We start from the raw sequence: 18,041 nt of genomic DNA, 5'->3' as shown, positions 1-18,041 counted from the left end.
TGCAGGTGTCCCTTCTTTTATGTAACAACTCTGTTTCTGAAAAATTTTATCAATCAACTTTATAAAAATATATTTTTAAATTTTAAGATTTTAAAAATCATAAATAGAATTACTATTTAAAGAAACCCTACAGTGAATACTTTTATAGAATGAAGAACTCTGTTTATGATGGTAGGTCTATTGGAAAGAACATTGTATTCATTCAAAAGATAGGTTTAAATCTCCTCCTCTACTTCCTGCCTGTGTGACCTTGAGCAAGTCATTTCACTAGCCTTAACTTCAGTTTCCTCTTCTTTTAAATGAAAGTGTTAAAATAGATGCTCTTTAAATTTTCTTCTAGTTGCAAAACCCAAATCTGTATTTCTAAATTACTTAATCTCATTTGCTTAAAGTGGAGCTCAATTGTTTATACCTCCTACCAATTTTCTGTAGGGTCAATAAGTTTTTAAATGAACACCTATTAAGTGCTTTGCTACTGGTCCCTACTGTCTACTCCCTTCAAAGCTCAGGAATGTGGAATCTACAAAAAGAAGCCAAGGCTAAGAAAAGTCTTTTGAGTTCTTTGTAAGAAAACCATAACAGAATTTAAAAATAAGTGCAGAAAATTATTTGAGTAGCCAAAAGCACCTTTCTGTAAATTAGTAACTTTTATATGCCTTTTTTTTACTAAAGGGAAGAATAAAATAGGAAAAAGCTGCTGATCACTCAAAAAGCACTTATTAAATGCCTATTGTGTGCTGGGCACTGTGCCAAGTTCTGGGGGTACAAGATGTATGAAATACTTCCTACTCAGAAGCAGCTTTCATTCTAACACAAAGACATACAAGTACTTGCAGAATAAATGGAAAATAATTATACAAGTTTATACAAATAATGTATACAAAATTATACAAATAAACAAAATAATTCAATACAAGATAGTTTGAGAGAAAGGGCACTCAGAATTGGTGGGGCGGGATCAGCAAAGGTTTCTTATAGAAAATGATCTCAAAGGTTGTAGAATGCTTATAAGAAAAACATCTCAAAGGAAAAGAATTACATTATGAGGTGGGGGTGTGGAGGGAGGGTATCCCAGACATGGGAAATAGCCAATTCAAAGGCATAGAAAAAGGCAATGGAGTTTCTGGGTTATGTATGAGTAATAGAAGAGCAGTTTGATTATATCAAAGAGTGCAGAAAAGGAATAATGTACGATGGGTCTGAAAAGAGAGGCTATGGCCCAGTTGGGGTGGGCTCAAAAAATTAAGCATAGGAATTTATCTTTGATTCTAGAGACAATAGGAAACCACTATAGTTAATTGAGTAGGAGAATAACATGGTTAGATTTGTGCTTCAAGGAAACAGTGTGGAGGATAGACAGAAGTGGGGAGAGATGTGACCAATTGGGAAGCCATTATAATAATGAAATTGAAGTTACAATGTTCTCTGCAGAAGAATTCTGAAAACGTAGCCCACAATCATTCATGGATTCATTCAGTATGCATGTATTGGTTAGCTGTGATCACAAGGCTTTATTCTAGGAGCTCTGGGTTTTTACAGAAATAAGCTTTTCCATTCAATTTGATTTGATAAGCATTTATCAAATATCTACTACATTCATAGCACTATTCTAGGCCCTGGGAATAGGAAGACAAAAAAACTGCCCTCAGGGACCATGCATTATACTGGGGATTCATACAACATCTACATAGATGATAATTAATAATAATATATTGAAAGGAAATGCAAAGTAATGATGGTGGGGCTGGAGAAAATCCTAACAACTGACAATGATACAATCCTTGTCCTCAAGCAGCTTACAATTTAGTCAGGGACATGAGCTAGCTAGATGAATGAGGATTTCTTCTGTAACAATTAACTACATCACGGGAAGCTAGGTGGCCCTGGATTCAGGAGGACCTGAGTTCAAATCTAGACTCAGACATTTGACACTTACTAGCTGTGTGACCCTGGAAACGTCACTTAACCTTCATTGTCCAGCAAAAAAAATTAAAATAAAAATTTTTTTTTTTAAATTAACTACATCACCATCTTCTCACTTCAAGGAGCAGAGCCTATCAGAATTTAATTTTGAGGAATAGCTTCTCTTATGAAAAGAGCATTGGATGAGAAATTAAATGACAGGTTCTAGTAAAGGCTCTGCCACTAATAAGACTTGTGCAAGTCATATAATCGATCTGTGCCTCAGTCTCCTTGTCTGGAAAATGGGGATAACAATACCAATACTGCCTAATGTAGTGAAATATAATAATAATAATAATAATAATAATAATAATAATAATAATAATAATAATAAAGGTGAGTTTATTTTGAAAAAATAAAGCAGTATACCAATGTAAAGTATCATCATTATTATTATCATTATTATCGGGGCGGGAAAATGTTTTCTAATATAGTTACTATAACTGCTTAAAAGTTTTCCTCCCTGGGTGTACTTTTGAAAGCATTCTGAAAAGTGTTTTTGGAGGGAGGGGAGAAAAAGCCTTAACTCCTCTGAGATCCACAAAAAGATGATGAAGCAGAGGATCCAGGGCAAGCTGTCAACAGGGCAGATGAATACTTCTCTAAAAGCCTGGACCCAAAGGTAGGAGCAGGCCATGGGAAGTTCAGACACTAGGATCCCAGATGTCTGAACAGACTAATAACATTTTAATGCCTACAAATTATGAATGTCAAAAATGAGGTTTGATTGAGCAATTAAAGTATATTTACTTTTGCACAGTAGCCAAGTTTTATCCCCACACTGGACTCACTTAAAATTGGAAAGCACTAGAATAATTGGACATGGGACACTTAAGAGCATTGGACTTCCCCTGGATGTACTGGGAGCCTGCCAAGGTGGTAATCCTCCATCAGTATTCCAGACCTGAGAAAGCAAATAGGCCCTCTTCAGCAAATAGGAGCAGAAATGGCTATTAGCAAAGGTAAACCTCTCAATCAATAAGTCAAGAGGTCAGTTCTGTTCCACCGTTAAGCTGAGCACAAATCACAGAACAGCCTTTCTTCCCCAAAGGAAAAAACAGTCTTGTAATTTAAGGGACAATGCTTATGGCTATTGGGGGTAGAGGGAGTCCTTCTTATAGCCCAGCCCCTCCCCCTTGAGTTTAGCAGGGTGTTCCGGGGCAAAGTGACATTCACTCCTTCCTCAAAGAACTGGAATGCTCCTGCCCTTTTCCTGACTCTGAGTCAGGTGGTAGGTACAGTGCCATGTGGCCTCAGGGGACTCTGGGACCTTATAAACAAAAATCAGAATATGGATTTGGATCATATAGAGTAGGAAAGGGACTTAGAGGTCATCTAGCCCAAGTCCCCTCACATTGTAACTGAGGAAACAGAGGCACAGAATGGTTAAGGCTCTTGCTCAGGGTTACATGGACAACAAGTGGCAGAACTGAATACAACCTTTTATGTCTCTCAATTCAGCGCTTTTCCTTGGCACCACACCAAAAAGTGTTAGATGTAAAGAGACATTAAACAAAATCTAATCCTTCCCTTTTGTTTTACCAAAGGAAAAAAAAAAACCGAGGCCCAGAAACAAGTGACTTGTCCAAGGTCACACCCACTTGAGAGATTAATACTCAGTTCAAATTTTGTGATTGGAAAGTAGTCTTAAAGAAACATGGTTAGAATAAGGACACTGAGTGGATGCTATAATAATTACAGATTTAAAATATGCATCTGTTGTTTTCAAGATGCTATTCAAAGCTTGATTGATATTACGTTTTTCTTCAGGTATATTGAACTCTTCGTGACCCAGTTTGGGATTTTCTTGGCTAAGATACTAGAGCAGTTTGCTATTTCTTTCTCCAGCTCATTTTACAGATAAGGAAACTGAGGCAAAGAGGGTTAAGTGACCTGCCCAGGGTCACACACTACTAAGGTCTGAGGCTAGATTTGAACTCAGAAAGATGAGTCTTCCTGATTTGTGGTCTGCACTCTATCTGCTATGGCCCCTAGGTTTCTGAGATATATGAACCAAAAATTACCAGAACAGCAAGCTGGATTTTATAGAGGCAGAGGAACTAATGACAAAATTGCCAACATTCACTGGATTATGGAGAAAGCAAGGGAGTGCCACAAAAACATCTACTTCGGCTTCATTGACTACACTAAAGTTTTTAACTGTGTTGATCACAACAAAATGTGGCAAGTCCTCAAAAAAATGGGAGTACCAGCTCATCTCATTTGTGTCCTGAAGGCCAAGAAGCAACAATGAGAACCAAACATAGAACAACTGATTGGTTTAGGATTGGGGAAGGAGGGGGCAGCTAGGTGGCCCAGTGGATTCAGGAGGAACCGAGTTCAAATCCAGGCTCAGACACTTGACACTTACTAGCTGTGTGACCTTGGGGAGGTCACTTAACCCTCATTGCCCTGCAAAAAAAAAAAAGAAAAAGAAAAAGAAAAAAAAAGATTGGGAAAGGAGTACAAGTTTGTATATTGTCATCTTATTTATTTAACTTTTATGCAGGATACATCCTATAAAGTGCCAGACAGGATGAATCAAATGCCAGAATTAAGGTTGCTGGAAGAAATATCAACAATCTCAGATGTACAGATGATACCACTCTTATGGCAGAAAGTGAAGAATTAAGAAACCTCTTAATGAAAATGAAAGAGGAGAGTGTAAAAGCTGGCTTGAAGTTTAACATCCAAAAAAAAAGAAACCACCACCAACAACAACACTAAGATCTTGGTGACTGGTCCCATCGCTTCCTGGCAAATAGAAAGAGAAGAAATGGAAGCCCTGTCAGATTTTATACTCCTAAGCTCAAAGATGACTGCAGACAGCAATTGCCGCCATGAAATTAAAAAATGTTTGCTACTTGGAAAGAAAACTATGGCAAATCTGGATTGCTTACTAAAAAGCAGAGATATCCCCTTGCTGATGGAGGCTCACAGAGGTAAAACTATCATTTTTCCAGAAGTGATGAATGGCTTTGAGAGTTGGACAATAGGGAAAGCTGAGCAACGCAGAATTGACTCTCAAATTGTGGTGCTGGAGAAAATTTTGGATTCTGCCTTGGATAGGAAGATCAAATCAGCCCATACTTAAAGAAATTAATTCAGGCTAATCACTGGAAGGTCAAATACTGAAGCTGATTTTGGCTACATAATGAGAACAAAGGACTCATTTGAAAAGATCCTGATGTTGGAAAAGATTAAAGGCAAAGGGAGAAGAGGATGTCAGAGGATAAGATGGAGAGATAGTGTCATGGAAACAACAAACATGAATTTGGACAGACTTTGAGAAATAGTAAAGGACAGAAGGGCCTGCTGCACCATGGTCCATGGGGTCACAGTCCAATAATACAACAAAGCAACAATTGAACAGCAATGAAAACTGTTTTCATTAAATATTGAATGAAAATTGATGCATGTGTGTGCATAGAGTCCAGCAATACCAATAATTTTTACACATGTTTATTCTGTTGTAAAATAGTACTTTGATGTTTGGAAAGCACTTCGCATATATTCATTGACTTTTTTTTTTCTCTTGGTGAGGCATTTGGGGTTAAGTGACCTGCCCAGGGTCATACAACTAGTAAGTGTCAACTGTCTGAGGCCAGATTTGAACTCAGGTCCTCCTGAATCCAGGGCCAGCGTTTTATCTGCTGTGCCATCTAGCTGCCCCCTCAATGTTGATTTTTATAAGATTTTGAGTTCCAAAAGAGCATCCTGCCCCAGAAGAGTTTATAATCTATTAAGGAGAAGCAAGATATGGACACAGATAAATGTAATACAAACTGGAACATAATGATGGTAAGTGCTTAAGAAAAATATAAAGTACTATGAGGGTAGTGGGAAATCGTTATGAGGATTGATTATAATGGCAAAACATATGGTACCTACTTTGCTGGGCTATTATGAAGAAAATTCTCTGTCAAGTTTAAGGCACTATATACAGGTTATGATGAACAGGATTCTATCAGAAAAACCTGGAAAGACCTACATGAACTGAAGCAGAGTGAAATATACTGTATACAAAATAACAGCAATAGTATAAGAGGATCTGCTGGTAAGCATGTGGTTATTTTCAGCAAGGCAATGATCCAATATAACCCTGAAGGACTTATGAAAATTGCAACTCATCTACAGAGAAAGAACTGATAGTATCTGAAAACAGATGTAAACACATTTTTTTGTTTTATTACATATTTTTTTCCTCATTGACAATTCCTTAATCCAAAGCTTTGGGTTTTTTTGACTGTTTTCTCTCACAACCTAGCTAATTTGGGAATGTTTTCCATAACTACACATGTATAACTTATTTTGAATTGCTTGAATTCTTGTGGGTGGGGGGTGGAAATGGAGGGAGGAAGAGAAGTTGAAACACAAAGTTTTTAAAAAATTGATGTTAAAATTTGTTTTTACATATATTTTGGAAAACAAAATTCTATTTAAAAGAACTTCCCAATGTGGGGATTAAGCAAGGCCTCAGGGAGGAACTAGAAGTTCAAGTGACACTTGGTCTTAAAGTATAGATAGAAAGTCAGTAGGCAATGATGGGTAGAGAGACATTTATGGAGACACCATTATAGGCATAGGAAATAGCATAAGAACTATGATCAATACAATGACCATTAATGATTCTAGAGGACTAGTGATTAAACATACTAGGGATGACATATAGATGATGGATTTAGGAGGTAGAAGGAAACTATTTTTATGTATCATTATTATAGGAGTTTGTTTTGCTTGACTATGCATATTTGTTAAAAGAAAATTGCTTTTATTTTTTTATTTTTCTTAATGGGATATGGAATAGGAAGGAGAGAAAATAGAGTTCTATTAATTTTTAAATAAAATAAAGAAATGGGGGCAGTGCTACAGATGTGAAATGCTTTGTGAACTATCAGATGAGGTCATTGTATTATTGCTTTTACTTAACTATTTTACTTTGTTACAAAAAATCTCTTATGAAGGGGGAGTAATCTATAAATATATATTTTATAATGACTACAATTATGAGCTGCTCTTCCACATGAGTCCTCCCCATATGTTATTGATATATTTTTTTTCTATACATGTCTTCTATGAATAATTGAATGAATTTTAAAGCACTTTATATAGTCCTGATTATGTCCAAAGCACATTCATACAAATAGAAAACAGTCCTCACTCCCAAAGACCTCACATTCTAATTGTGGGAGAGGACACTCTTAGTGGCATTTAGGGGAAGGGAGGATAGAAAGGTCCAGTGATCCTCAGGGTGTGCATGTAGATGGTAAAATCCAATAATCTAGATGGCGAATAATCTGGCTGGAATGCAGAGGAGAAGATAAAGTTGATAAATAATTTTTTCTTTGTAAATACCATTCTACTAATAAAAATATATCTGTTTCTCATGTTGAACCATTTGGTAGTGCCAGGAAACATTTTAGTAAGCGTTCTCCTTCCCAAGACTTCAGCAGTTGTGGCTCCAGGGATGTAGGGTCTACAGTACTAGCAGAGCTGGGTTGTGACCCTATGGGTGTTCTTTTTCCACTAATGATATATGTATTTGTGGCATGCCCTAGGCTTCTGAGAAAATTTTTTTCACTTCTTTTCTTATCATACCATTTTATTAGAAGTCTTTGCTTTGAACTAATTGTATCCCCTGGCTGGCTATTAAACAGAAATACAGAAAGTGATGCTTGTGTGCTATGGCTTTGGCAGTCACACACCCACAAGTTACTTGGACCTGGAACCACCATTCCATGGAGCACTTACCTTGAAGCTGAGGAGGTGTTCTCAGGTATAAACAACACAACTACAACAAAGTAACAAGTACAACACAGTGTAGTTTCCTCATAATTATCCCATGAGGTGGTCAGTATGTTGTTTTATAAATGAGGAAACTAAAGCTCCAAGATTAAGTAACTCACCTAGCTTATAAAATAGCTGAGTGTTAGAGCTAAGACTTTAACTCAGGTCTTCTGGCTCCCAAATAAGTGATCTTTGGGTTAAAACAGCCTGGGGGGGGGAGGGCGAGCAGAGTGATGAGTATCTGAGGAAATAGTATCTAATGTGTTAAACAAAATAGGCAGGCTCCAGGTTTCTCCTTTCAAAAAGAATTAGGAGTAAGGGAAGGGCTGTGGTGGTTAAGACTGCTGATAGGGCAGCTAGGTGGCACAATGGATAAGGCACTAGCCTTGGATTCAGGAGGACCTGAGTTCAAACCCAGCCTCAGACACTTACTAGCTGTGTGACCGTGGGCAAGTCACTTAAACCCCATTGCCCTGGAAAAAAAAAAAAAAAGACTGCTGATAATTTGATTTGCTAATTGTATTATATGGCACTTGCTCCCTCTTTCTTATCAGAGAAACTGGGTTAAATTCCACCTCTGATGCTTAATACCTATATGATTTTAGGCGAATTGCATATTCTCTTTGAGCCTCAGTTTCCTCATCTTTAAGATAAAGAGGTTGGATGGGATGGCCCCAAGGTCCTTTCTGTTTCTACAACTAGGATCCAACTATCCTGGTGATCTTGCAGTCCCCTACTACATCTCTAGCCTGCTTGTTCTCTGAAGTATCATCACTCTCAAATGTTAGAGACCAAGGAACTCATCCAGATCTGTAGCACCCTAGGGAGTATCTGAAATTCCAGGGTGAACCATGACCCACTTGAAATTTCAGTTGTCTGTAGCTGCAGGTTGCTCAATTGAGAATTAGGATGGGGTGTGCTGTTCACATGTGTTCAAGTACTAACACAGAAGTGAGATGTGTAATGTAATGTTTTATGCTTTGCTGTCTAGTCTTCAAGCACCAGCATATATCTTGCCTAGTTATTTCCCACAGACACACACATCTCAAGCCTGGACCCACGTCTCACCAATAGCACAATACCCAGATGCAGGTATATGGTTTTGCCTCTGATTTATGCTTTGAGAAGAGTGTGTGGCTCATAAACACCTTGTTCAAGCTCTTATTTATACCAAGGCAATTAGAATCAGTTTAGATAAAATAAAACACTGTTTGAAATCTTACCTTTCTTATAAAACCAAACTATAACCTTCATGGTATTGGGTAAAGAATCATAGAAGCATGAAATGTTAAAGTTCAAAGGGTCCTTAAAAATATCTAATTCAACATCTTATTTTGCAAATGTAGAAACTGAGACCAAGAACTGATCTATTTTGCATGTTAGTGGTCCTGAAAGGGATGGCAGTGCCCTTAGGTGGATTCCAGGGAACTGGAACAAATCTCAGGATCTAACATGATCCTCAGCGATGTCTACAATTTGTCATCCTTTCCCCTTAATCTTTGGTCCCTATGAAATGGGACAATGTGCTTCAGGGGAATTAGATTTAGAGCCAAAGGACCTAGGTAAAAAATCTCATCAGCCTGACACCTTAGCAAGGTGCTTTATCCACCTGAAGTCAATTTTTTAATCTATAAAATTGGAATAATCATACTAGCTTTGCATGACTCTAATGAGATTATTGATGCAAAGTTCTATGTAAATGCCAACTATTATTATAATATGCCAAGTAATAGGTTACATGGATGTTTTCCCAGGAACAACTTGCTTAAATACTGAAAGAGCAAGTTAGCCACATGGTGAGTAACTGTTTCACCGCAACAACTCTCAGAGACTTTCTGCTAGATCAAAGAGATGTTGCAATCTGTACCAGCGAAAGGGTTGACAAAATTACAGATCCTTGAAATATAATTATTATTATAAACTGCAAATCATTCTGGGAGGAGGTTGTACTCTCAGAAGTTTCGCTAGACCTCAACCTGAATGTGAATACTTTGAGAGCAAATTTGGTTAGTGAGGAGGGTTTAGGAGTAAGAACACATTAGTGACTGGGGGGAGGGTAAGAAAAAGTGGTGCTTCATGGGGCTAAAAGAAGAGCTGCAATTTTTCGAAGAATAGTACTTACCTTGGGGGCTTCTTGGTTCTGATTCACATATAGACCAATAGTCAATGCTAGGCTATGATGCATATGTTAGAAAGGGTGTCGTTCACTAAGAATAACTTTCCCAAATTTAATTGTCCACAAATTTCATTATCAGAAGATCATCTCATCCACTAACCCAACCTATTTCAGAAGGTAGTCAAATATGCCTGAATACCTACTAAACCACAAATCACTCATATATGATTTCTAACCAGTACTGTGAACAGCTAGATGGTACAGAGGATAGAGCACTGGGCCAGGAGTCAGGAAGACTCACCTTCCTGAGTTAAAATCTGGCCTCAGATAGTTGTGAGTTGTGTGACCCTGGGCAAGTAACTTAACCCCATTTGATTTAGTTTTCTCATCTGTAAAATGAGCTGAAGAAGGAAACAGCAAACTACATTTAGGCCAAGAAAAGCTCAAATGAGATTATGACGCTTTAGATACAACTGAAAAATGACTGAATAGCAACAGCAAGCTCTCTTGGAGGGAAATGTATATATGATAGGCTTTTAAGCTTAATCTACATTAACATTTTCTCCATCACTTTCTGAAGTCTAGATAATTAATAAAACAGTAAATCAGTAAAAGATAAGGCTATGAATGAATAAATTAAGAGACCTATTGCATCATAAAATCAAAGTTGAATATGCATACATACATATTTTATGTATGTATGTGTGTGTATGTGTATATATATATATATATATAATGAAATTAATACCTACATAATTATGGGCTTAAAGAATACTTTTGGAAATGTGAAAGGAAATCTGCTATACAAACTAAATCAATAGTATCCTTGCAAAAATATTTACAATATTAACAAAACTCAGGGTTAATCACTCTAAGACAGCTATACAAGGATTAATACTTTCTCACCAAAAAAGGGAAGAGAATTTAGAGATTCTATTTAAGATACCTTTAAAGCACATGATCAGCAGGCGAGAATCTCTGGAAATATTTTTGGAACAAGAAGACATTACTTCATTGATCAGTAATCAAAGTCAATAACATGAACATACCACTGAAGTTGCTCAATGTAGTTAGAAATGGTTTATCTCTAGATAGAGCCTATCCAATGATTAAGATCTTAGAGTAGAATCAAAAGACCCTCTTTGGGGAGCATCTGGATAGACTAAGCCAACAATATTTTGAGAGTTTTATGGTGGCAATTCAGAACTAGATCAATTCTACCACAAACTAAAGAAGTGTCATCCTTAAGGAGCCCAGAAAAAATAATCAATGTAGATATTGCAAGAAATGAAAGAAAATGTATAATTCCTCACTACCAGCTGTAAAAAATTAATAACTACCTAATATCTAGGAAGACAGGATTTGGTAGTTAGAATTATACATCAGAAGAAGTTTACTATCTTTCAAAGACTTGTGACAGGTCCTGATAAATCTTATGAGGCAACTGGTAGCTCACTGTAGAGAGCAATGGGCCTGGAGTCAGGAAATGTCCTTATTTTTATTGAGATCGTCAACATCTCTCCAAGTTTGAAACCTTAGCATTATCTGCAAATCCTCACATTCCCTCACTTCCAATGAAATGCAAAATCATGTTGTTTCTACCTCCACATTTCTCACATCTGTCTTCTCATTATTCACATAGCCATTCCATTCATTTAATTCTTCATCACCTTTCACCTAGACAATGGCAGTAGCCTCCCATTTCATAGAATTAACTGTCTAAATTTAGATCAGAGGATACGTAATAAAAACAGCCTCTGTGAAAAAGACCTAGAATTTTTAGTGGACTGTCAGTTCAAAAAAATACTCTGATTGCCCAGGCAAAAGAAAATATATATAATATGTGTATGTGCAGGGTATGTTGAAAGGGGAGGAGGGAAAAGGTCATGAGTCATGCTCATCTGTCTTTTTTTAAATTCATAACCTTGGCATATAAAATATTAGAATCTATATTCCACCAATGCCAAGTAAGACTCAACATCTTTGGTTAGAGTCCAAAGGTTTGTCCTGTTATGGCTATTTTTAGAACCTTCCTGGAATTTATAGCATGTGGAAGTAGAAACAAGACACATGATCCAAGGAAAGGGTAATGTTTTAAATACACACTTTGCTTCCATTATCAGAAAAAAAGATCAAATATTGGCTGCAGTTCACATCAATCCCACCCACGTGGAGATTCAAATAAAGCCAAACAAGGAGAAACAATGACCTCCAGCTCCATTCAAACTACTGTAGAGCATTCAAGGAATTTGACTAATAGTCTCTGAGCCACTAACTATTACATCTGTAGATTCTGGAAAGATCCTAGAAAAGGAAAACTACAGCCCCCATAGAATTCTTATGCACTCTCCAAGAGATGTATCTGGAAGAAGTGCATAATAGAAGCAGAGCACCACCTCCCTCTTCCCCCAACCCAAATTATATGATGTAGGAGATCATAGCCAGAGAGGGCTGGAGGGAGAGGGAAAAAAAAAAAAAACCAAGGCCAGAAACACCTGGTTAGGTTACAAGGGGAAAATAAAATCACTGTGATTGTTTCACCCAATTCAAGTCAATTGAACAATCACTCTTTAGGAACTATTGTGTCCCCAAGGTCATGTAGAAGACTGAAATAAGGAGGGTATGACCCAGAAAGTGACCTTAAAGAGAATAATGATAATGATAATAACTCATTTTTGCAGCATGTTAAAGCTCACAATTTAGATGGGGAAATAAGATTAACACTCAGAAAAGAGCAAAAAGCAACAACTTTTCCCAGTCATCCTCAATGCTAGTCCCTTCCCTCTACAACTAGCTCTAATTTATCCTTTGTACATCTTGGATGTGTTTGCTTGTTGTCTCCCCCATTCAAATGGGAGCTCCTTGAGAGCAGAGACTTTTTTGCTTTTTTTGTATCCTTAATGCTTAGTAAAATGCCTGGCACACAGTAAGTGCTAGTTGACTGACTGAAAGGTATGACTATAAAAAGTCTGAGAGGCATAGTTTCTAGGTAATTAATCATTTTATTAATAATGCTAGCATATTATTAACAAAAGGATGGTAATTTGGCTGTCTCTCAAACCAAAGGCAAATCATGTAACCTACTCAACACTTATATGCCAATGGAAGAGTGGATGTTTCAGAGGATGGCAATGGACTCAGATTGGTTAAGAAGTAATGAGAGAGAATGATTATAAATCATATATAAATTATAAATCTCATTATAAATGAGAGGTGGAGCTCTTCTAATGAGGGGCTGGAGATGTAACTTTAATCATATCATTTACTTCCAAATTACTCCCAGCCTTGGGCAATTTAATCAAAGAATTTATCTCCACCCAAACCTGAGTAGAACCCACTAAGCTTCCCCACCTGGATGGGGTCTGACCAGGATGGAAGAGAAAACAAATCCAGAATTATTATCAGCCATGTCCTTCAGAGACTGAACAACCTACAGGCTTATGAAAAAAGTCAGTCCTAATTCAATTGATTATTAGTATGAGACAGAAATAATCATTTCTCTCAAAGGTATTATATAATGAAGTGCTGCACTGAAAACTCTAACTGCTATAGGAATTGGGATGGGAAGTTAGAACAGTCATGGAAGATTCCATTTTTTTAAATGTGGAATTTGGGGGCAGGTAGATGGCATAGTGGATAAAGCACTGGCCCTGGATTCAGGAGGACCTGAGTTCAAATCAGGCTTCAGACACTTGACACTTACTAGCTGTGTGACTCTTGACATGTCACTTAACCCTTATTGCCCTGCCAAAAAAAAACAAAACAAAACAAAACAAAAAACAAACAAACAAACAAATAAACATGGAACTTGAATGGACTTTTAAAGAATTTGTAGAGTTCCAGTAGAAGGAAGGGAAGGAAGTGGGAAGAAGTTGCCAAGGAAGAGAAGAATGGATAAGCATGATAGGGATATTTTAAGCAGGAAAGTGTTACTTGAAAAGGAAGGAGAAAATTCAAATCATTGAGAGAAACTGACAGAATTAAGAGGGAGGAGCTTCAAGCTGTCATTTAGCAGGGAAGAATTCTTTTCACAGCAAGGACAAGTTCTGCTTCCATCATTTGACTCTCCCAAATTGGAGGTGTCCTTAAATATATTTTTTTTTGGGGGGGGGGAAATGAGGGTTAAGTGATGTGCCCAGGGTCACACAGCTAGTAAGTGTCAAGTGTCTGAAACCGGATTTGAACTCAAGTCCTCTTGAATCTGGGGACAGTGCTTTGTCCACTACACCACCTAGCTGCCCCCATGTATCTTTTTTTTTTTTTGCAGGGCAATGAGGGTTAAGTGACTTGCCCAGGGTCACACAGCTAGTAAGTGTCAAGTGTCTGAGGTCAGATTTGGATTTAGGTCCTCCTGAATCCAGGTCTGGTGCCTTGTCCACTGTGCCACCTAGCTGCACCCCCATGCCTAAATTCAAATCCGACCTCAGACACTTGACACTTACTAGCTGTGTAACCCTGGGCAAGTGACTTAACTCTCATTGCCCCACCAAAAAAAAGAAAAGATACATGGATTGCACTAGCGATTTCATGTAGAGGGAACTCCCAGATGTGAACCTTCTCTGCTAATGCCAATTATTGATTGCCTTCTCTTCAACTCATACTCACAGAGAGTTGCCTAGAGCATAGGTATCACACATGCAGCTAATGACTGCATTGCAAGCTGTAACACTTCTAAGTGTGGCCTGAACCAGGTTAAAATATAATTGGGAAATATTTAATAAAACCAATAAAAGAATAATAGAATATAGATAATGTTAATATGTGGTTTTCTAAGTCAATATGTGGTTGGCAGGGATCCTTATGTATAGTTCAGGGCCCAGCTGTCCACCCGATCCTTTCTATTTGAGTTTGACACCATTGGCCTAGAGCAATGAGAGGTTAAATGACTTCCCCAAGGTTAAAGAGACAACTTGTGTCAGATGCAGAACTCAGCACAGCAAATATTTTTTAGATAGTTGGTATTATACCTGACAGATAGAGATTGGACAGGATGACCAACTCACAAGACCAAATTTGCATAACCAAATCATAGCTGTTTTTTAATCAAATCTACAGCAAAATGTAGACATAACTGGCATACATTTCAAATGGTAAAGCACAAGTTTCTCCCAAAACACCCCAAATTAAAATCAACTTATCTAAATGAAAATGTGAACATGTATGAAGAGCCTTGAAGGCCAGCCCTTCAGAGAAAGGGATGGCTCCTTGAAGGGGATATTGAGGCTAAGCAGCTAATTTGAAAACTGCAGCCACAGAAGAAAACCAAATGGACTTGTGGAAGATATTGCCATTTGTTTTCCATCCTAACCCTAGTGGGTCAGAAGAGGGAAATGAAATACACTAAGGAAACCACAAATTCTTACCACAGTTTGATGAAGACAAAAATACTCTTCTGACTGACTCACCATGCAATGCTTATGTCTTCTGACCCATTTGCTCAGTGGGTTAATTTTCCACAAGATGCTTTACTATCAACTTAGAAAGAGAAAAAGATTCCTTGTTGCAAATCCTGCTTGAATCCTGGAAAAATATACCCACAGATGTTATGTTGGAGAAAAATTACTTCCTTTTAAAAGTGATGGTGTTTTTAGGAGGCCCTAAAGAAAAAAGCTGAGAAATCGAGCAGACAAGCTTAACTGTACCTAGCAGTCAGTCACTGTAACCTGCCACAGCAAAACCCATCAATAACACAGAGCTCAGTGGTGATTGGGGGCCTGAGAAATGCAAGGGAGGAGGAAGATGTATTTTTTTCAACATGTCATCTAAGCAACATAGAATAAATTTGTGATTCTAGGGCAAAAGAGTCATCATTTCAATAGTTGTTCAGTCGTTTCAGTCATATCTGACTCTTTGTGACCCCAGTTGTGGTTTTCTTGGCCAAGACACTGGCATACTTTGCCATTTCCTTCTCTAGTTCATTTTACAGATGAGGAACTGAGGCAAGCAGAGTTAAGTGACTTGCTCAAGGCCACACAGTTAGTGAGTATTTGAGACTGAATTTGAACTCACAAAAATGATCCTTCCTTACTCCAGGCCCAGCACTTTATCAACAGGATCACCCAGTTGCCCTAATTTCAATGTAGCCCTTATTGTTTGTCTTTCATTCTCAAAGAGGAACATGACTTCAGGGTGATGTCATGATTTGCACTGAAATTAATTTAAGTGAGAGAGGGCTGTGTGAGATCACAAATCTCACTCTCTCCTCCAGAGTCATCTGGGTCCAGTGGCAAGATATACATCAGGATGAATGGAGAAAACCCCAGATGTTTTAAGGCAACTGGGGTGCCCAGGGTCACACAGCTAGTAAGTATCGGAAGTGAGATTTGAACTCAGGTCCTCCCAACTTCTGGGTCAATGCTCTATCCACTGTGTCACCCAGCTGCCCCTCCATATAGTCCTAAGATTATGTTGGCTATCTGATCTTTATTAGTTGGGACAAAAAAATCAATTATGCAATAAAACTTCAATTGACAGGAAGCCAACTCGCCAAAATGTTCAATTAACCAGAAGTTTTCCCTTGTACTTGACCTCAAGGTAAAAGAGAGAAATTATAATCAAACAAGTTGGTTTCAAAGATATTTTTTCTTTTAAAAGAAAAAAGTTTTCATGGGCAGAGCTATGACCAGAGTAGAATGGATAGGGCTTTGTCCCAGGCATTGCCAGAGGTAGGGAAGGCACACTTCCTGCCCAGGAAAGCATACTTCTATTAATCATCATATTTCCCACCATGATCTTAGACCAGTCTACAATGCCACATGGCAAACACCCCCCATGACTTTCAAAATCACTTGCTATGGAGCTTTTGCCCTGTGACTCACCTTCAGCTCACCCCATCCTCCTTATCTTTAAGAACTGAATTCTCTGTAGGACAGGCCACCACTGGTCTCTGAACTACTAAATACCAACCCTGCCCCCTATGACTGTCTTCTGTAATTCTGCATTCTGTTCACCCTGATGTAAATGTTTAGCCTCTGGTAAAATAAGCCTTAATGACAATTCTGTCCAGGGAGTATCCTGAGTTCAGTATAACCTTAATGCAATCTCCTTCAGGTTTCCAACCCTCAATTCCCTCTATAGGACTGGACAGTAATCTCTGATGCTCAGAGATGGTTATAAGGTCATACCATATCCTCAATCAGTTAAAAAAAAAGTCAGTCATGGTCACTGGTTTAGACTGGCTGAGCCTGGGAAATGACAGACACTTTAGAAAAAGTTTGCTTTTCACCTGCTTTGCATATATTTATATCTTTAAATTTTTAATTAGACTTTATTGTTATCTTTTTTTACTTAATCTAGATTTCCTCCTTATTCTCTCAGAGAGATCTCCTTTATAATAAATATTTTTAAGGAAAGAAAAAGAGGGGGAAATTAAGAAAAACCAACTGATATATGAAAAAATATGACATCCATACCCATGGAACTCTGACCTCTTCAAAGGACCAAAGAAGTTCACATGTCTCTTCTCTAGAGCCAAATTTGATTTTATTAATTTTGTAATATATTTTAATTGTTTTATGGTTGCTCTTCTTTCTCAGCTCATTTTTGTGGTTATTCTATATATTAGTTACTTACTTCACTTTGCATGAATTCAGGGAAATCTTTCAATGATTCTCCATAATCATCATGTTTTTCTTTCCATTACAGTCATCTGCCACAATTTGTTTCACCATTCTCTACTCAATGGGCATAGACTTTGTTTTCAATTCTTTGCAACTTTGTGAGATTACTTTAAAACTGTTAAGTGGTTTACTAACTATATTTGTGCTAACATTGTTTTTAAAAAGAAATGGGAAAAAATGTTTTAAAAACTTTTTAAAAAGCAATGGAGACCATACTGTAGAAATTGCCAGAAGGATGGATGTAAGAGTCATTAGTTACCAAAAGTAATTATGATCCCTTACTAGAGAATTAACAAAGTAGTTTCAGTCTACCTTCAATTAACCAGGAAAATTAACCTCAACTGTGTGGAAAGTCCCAGTTGACTGAGGTTTGACTGTATGTGTGTAAAAAACACCCTGACCATCTTCAAGTCTTATTTTCAAGGCCATCTACATTGTTGATCGCCTGGCAAACAAGACAGCCAGTTGGCCAGTCTGCCTGCCTCAGCACTTGCATGAGTTTTAAGGGCTAAATCTCACTATAGGGAATCATTAATATGCAGATGTTGGATGGACTA

This window comes from Dromiciops gliroides, chromosome 3 (assembly GCF_019393635.1).
Source record: "Dromiciops gliroides isolate mDroGli1 chromosome 3, mDroGli1.pri, whole genome shotgun sequence".
In the NCBI taxonomy this organism is placed as follows: domain Eukaryota; kingdom Metazoa; phylum Chordata; class Mammalia; order Microbiotheria; family Microbiotheriidae; genus Dromiciops; species Dromiciops gliroides.
The sequence above is the reverse complement of the archived record's forward strand: the minus strand, read 5'-3'. Positions refer to the sequence as shown.